Source organism: Carassius auratus, chromosome 10, assembly GCF_003368295.1.
Source record: "Carassius auratus strain Wakin chromosome 10, ASM336829v1, whole genome shotgun sequence".
NCBI lineage: Eukaryota > Metazoa > Chordata > Actinopteri > Cypriniformes > Cyprinidae > Carassius > Carassius auratus.
The window spans coordinates 13,274,021-13,279,353 of NC_039252.1; positions in this window are offsets into that span (position 1 = coordinate 13,274,021).

Here is a 5,333-nt window from a genome sequence, read left to right on the forward strand (position 1 = left end):
CTAAGAATCTGTCTCTCTTTTTTTTAATCCAGAGTGCAGTGTGTTTGAATGTGTGTATTGTCTATCACATGTGTTATGTGTTTATGGGTGAGAGTGTGTACAAGTGAGTGAGATTAAATTACAGAACAGTGTCCTCACAGGAAATTTGCTCAAAATGGCTAATTGGCGTCTGATGTTGTTAGGGGTACAGAAGAACATATATGAATCTAGAATTGCATATCAAGAAAAACAAGTGCTTTCAGAGGCATGTTTTGCTTCATTTCTGTTCGTCACACAAGAATCAACAGTCACTGTGCAGTTACTTTTATGTAAGGAAGACTAGACCAATCACAATTAAGTATGCAAATGAATGCACAAAAACATGAATGAACTGACCTTCGATAAATCGGTTGAAAGTTGAATGATTTGTTCACAAATCGGATTGATCCATTTATAAGGTCCAAACTAAATTAGATTATCATTGGGAAACCAACAGTTACTTTTTTGACTTTTCGTTACAAAAAGCTATCAAATAGCTTCAGAAGATTTAAAATAAATTTGTGGTGCATTTTCATCAATTTTAATTGCAAAATCTCTGGTCCCCATTAGTTGTAATGGGCTGTTTTTTCCATTTGTGTTAAAAGAAAGAAATAATCTCATACAGACTGGATCTGCAAACTGTAAACAACGACAGAATTTTCTCTTTTTTTTATCAACTAAAAGACAGAAGTATGTTTATATATAATGAATGGAGTCGTAATGTTAAAACGTTTCCTGGCTGAACTAACAGCAAGACAATAGGGCTCTGCTGTTCTTCCATATATGCTTTATTCCGGTTGTACTGAAAGTGAACAGGGTGAGACGGAGTACAGAGGATCTTTTTGGTATCGAGTTGAATCATTGGCTGACTACTCTAGTTAAGTGAAAGGGCAGCACGTTGTCCCCTCTCTTGCTGGGTCTGGGTCTCTGTGGTGGGTCAGGTCTGCTGAAGAATGTGACTAGACACATATGCTCCCCATATGTTCCTCTTGATGGATCTGCAGAGAGGGATTAGGAAGAAAGAGAAGAAGAGAGGCCACATTAGGACACTAGAACACTCCAGGAGTTCACTTTGCGGGACACACCAAGCAATGAACTCATAGACCTCTTTCTCACTGTCAGATAGGAATCTCTGTAACTTCTTCTAAGCTGTAGGGGTTTATTGTTAGTGAAGCTGTGCACGCGAAACACATTTTTGTCGTGTTCTTGTCAATGTGTGTGTTCTTCTGATTTAGAGAGAGTTTCTGTTCAAAAGCACCACTGTATTTGAAGTTTTCTCGTGCCAACAATCAGGTTTCTTCATTTGTTTTTTGGATGTAAACCACACTGACCTCTTTTAGGCCTTTGAAGACGCATCTAAATGGTCACATGGCCATTTTATGAGAATTCCACTGGGATTAGTTAATTCAATATATTCTTTATTTTGCATTTAAAGATAAATGCATGCTTTATGTGTCTGTTTGTAATGTTTAAAAAACATAAAATGAAAAAATATATATTTTTAATAAATATTAATAAGTCATATTGTGTAAAATGTTTAAGTGAGTTGCATCGTTTCTTTTACAAGTAAACGTCTGTTTGTGGCACAGGCTGTATTCAGTTTAAATGCATCCACCTGCATACACACACCTGCAATTTCTACATAAGCGCATGGACAATTTCTTTAAGACATGGAGGCTTTTCATGCAAACATTTCTTGTTCCCCCTTCTTCCCCTGTTTTTAAGTGTCCATGGTTAGGCTCAGGCCACGGTTTGTTCAAGAAGGAAGTGAGACTGCGTGTCTCTCCTCAGCCAGAAACCACCAGGCAAACTTTCAGCTGCCAAAATAGAACCCCATTGAGACTTCAGCTGGAGTTCATCAAGTTCAGCAAAAGTGTGTCAGCATGCTACACTCTCACTCTGGGTCAGGTAGACCTACGCTATAGAAAGATCTATTAAGCTGTCATTCATTCATTCATTCATTCATTTATTCATTCAAAAAAAAAAAGAATGAAAGTCTGTTATTAGAATCTTAAAACCATAATTTAAAAAGTTATTTTAGTGCTTGTAGAAAAACGTATTCTTCTTTTGGAAGGTTTTCTTTTTTGTTTAGTTTTTTAATGGTGCAGTATAAAAATTCTCTTCCTGTGTCATGGTTAAAAGCAAAAGCTGAAATAATGACTTCTTTCAAAAAAGCACCATGAAAGTGGTCAATGTGACCTCTGCACTACATTTTTACCATGATTTACATTAGACATGTAAAAGTAGTAATATACAACCCCCCCCCCCCCTCCAAAAAAAAAAAAAAAAAAAAACTTCACTGTTAGAACCAGAATAATTTGATGTAATTAAAGGAGTCATATGATGCGATTAGAATTTTTCCTTTCTCTTTGGAGTGTTATAAGCTTGTTGCATAAAGAAGATCTGTAAAGTTGCAAAGACTAAAGTCTCAAATCCAAAGAGATATTCTTTATCAAAGTTAAGACTCTGCTACGCCCCCTAAAACGGCTCATTCAAACATGCCCCCACATGTCTATGTCACGATGTGGAAATATCCTCATAATGCCGCCCAGATGTTCACGCAAAGAAAGAAGGCGTGGTTTCAGTAACAGCAGTTAGTGTTGAAGCAGTCATGTCAGGGAGATGCTGTTTGTATCTAGGCGAAAGCAAAAGCACTTTATTTGGCCTTCTGAAAGTAAATGCATTTAGGAATCTTTAAGATTACTTACAACAGAACAGCAACGCATTTTATGGATGACCTAGGAGAGGAACCTAGGAGAGGAGGTAATTCTGACTTTGCTATGACAATCTGGCACTCCTGAGTCAGCTACTGTAACTATGTTTTGTTATTAGTTAAGTATTTTCTGTTGAATGTTCAAATGCAGAGTTTTGCATGGAGAGAGAGAGAGAGAGAGAGAGAGAGAGAGAGAGAGAGAGAGAGAGAGGCAGGGTCACACAGTGGAGTCAGCTGTCTTAACTGACCGTGGTTTGTATACTGCAAACACATACGAGATTCATCACTGTGTCTGTCACGTGACTTTGTGACTCTTTCAGGCTTGAACTGAGGGTAAAACTAAGGACATTATTAACTGTTTTTACGTTTGTTTCGAAAGATAAAGCTCACGATTATGGATGGGGCATTACATTTCCGACGAGTGCTTGCGGTGTTCAGCCAATCACAATGCACTGGGTCACGTTTTTGAACATTAAAGCATGTCAACATATTCTGTTACACCAATGCACAAAATAATGATGTTTAAAAAAGCATCATATGACCCCTTTAAATGACTTTTTAAAGATCACAGTGCAGCCCTCAAAAACAGATGAACTGTAATGCTAAATATTTACCAATATTTGCAAGTATCCTTCAAATCACTAGGTTTTACCCATTTGTCAGTAAGTAGTTCTTTGTCTTTTAAAAATAACAACATTTTGTATGATCTCTTTTTCTGCTATATATTTTATTAAAGGGGTCATCAGATGCTACATGCACTTTTACAAGTTGTTTGAACTGAAATGTGTGTTGGCAGTGTGTGTACACAACTACCCTTTAATGATAAAATGCACCCAGTATTTTTTTTTTTTTTATCTCATTAATTCATTTGCCTCTTCTCAAATTGAGCCAATCTTGACGTCACACAATCAGGCCCCTCCCACGATAGTTTGATTGACAGTAATGTTTCAGCACAGACTGGACTGGCATCTTCCCTTAGACCCGCCCTGAGTGAACTGTCGTCTGTCCGCCATTGTTTCACCGCCGGAGCAGATGTAGGCAAGATTGTCTCCTAAGCGATTGATGTTCTGTTGTTGGATGTAATAATGAACATAGCTAAAAAGCAAGTTTCACGATGAATGCACCTAAAGTAAACATTCCAGGGGTCAACAGAGCTCATGTACATTTTCAGGGTAAAAAGGGTGTTTTTTTACACAACCATTGAGAAATTTTATTTAAACTACTGTGTGTTACTCTCTTTTCATTAAAACCCTAAAGAATCATATCCACTTGTGGAATATGGGCATCCGATGACCCCTTTAAGTACAGGTCAATATATGTTGTTTTTATCTGAATGATGAAGAAACATTATTAAAAATTATTTTAAACATTAAAGTAGACATTTTAATGTCATTTCTTTCTTCGATGTATATCAAAATCACTTTTGTAAATTTAATTTGAAACGAACATCAAAACAGGATGCCTTGTCTTTGAACCGTATAAATATACAGTATTTGTGTATAAATATTCTACCACTTGCTTAGTGGATGAATGAGAGATAACGACTAATTTACATTTTTTTCATGAACCATTCCTTTAATGTATATTATATGAATAATATCATTTTACAAAAAAAATATCAATTTTTTAAATATAGATTGCTTTTTTCTGACTATTACTAACAGGATCGTTCTAAGGAAATGTCATTTTTTCTGTCCCTGGCCTTTACAGAAATATTACACTTGAAAACACTTTAGGGTTACAGTTTCTTTATATTTTAAAGTGCAACTATTATGCCATTTCCAATATTGTTTTTCATGCAGTGTGAAATGTAGCTGTATGTGAAGGTAAATGATCAGCAATGTTGTAAAGCAGAAAGTGCACGATAGTGTCTCCCAAAATAAAGAATTGACTCTCTACAGCCAAAACGAGTCGTTCTGAATCCCATTTTTGTGATGGCTACATGTCTCGGGCCCCATGACATGTAGCCATCACAAATGATTTGCATAATTTTTGCGTTTTTGACATACTGTGTGTGGTAGAGCAGTCACAACAGACTAGGCATTCTGACCAATCAGAGTAGAGCAGGGTCATGGAAAGGAGGGGTCAAGAGAGACTGTATCTTTGAACTGCTTCGAACGAATCGTTTGAGAATCTCTGGAAAATGAGGTGATATTAAATGCATATTTTGATAAAATGAAAGCATTTTCTGGCCTTGCATGTGTGTAATCCTATCATAGGAGACTCCCAAAAAAAAGTGAAATTTGCCAATTATGGTAACCCAGAATTTGAGAATACTCAGAATTGGTGCTCTGCAGTTAACCCATCCATGTGCACACACACAGAAGTGAGAAGTGAACACACACCCAGAGCAGTGGGCAGCTATAGATCCAGCATCATGAGAACAACTAGGGGTTCAAGGGCACTTCAGCCATGGGTATTGAGGGTGGAAGAGAGTGCTGTTCATTCACTCCCTCCCACCTACAACTTCTGCCAGCACTGAGACTCGAACCTGCAACCTTCTGGTAACTAGTCCAACTCTCTAACCATCAGGCCAGAGCTGTCCCAAACAATATTTGGAATTGGCATAATAGGGGCAGTTTAAAATGAAACAATATGTTAT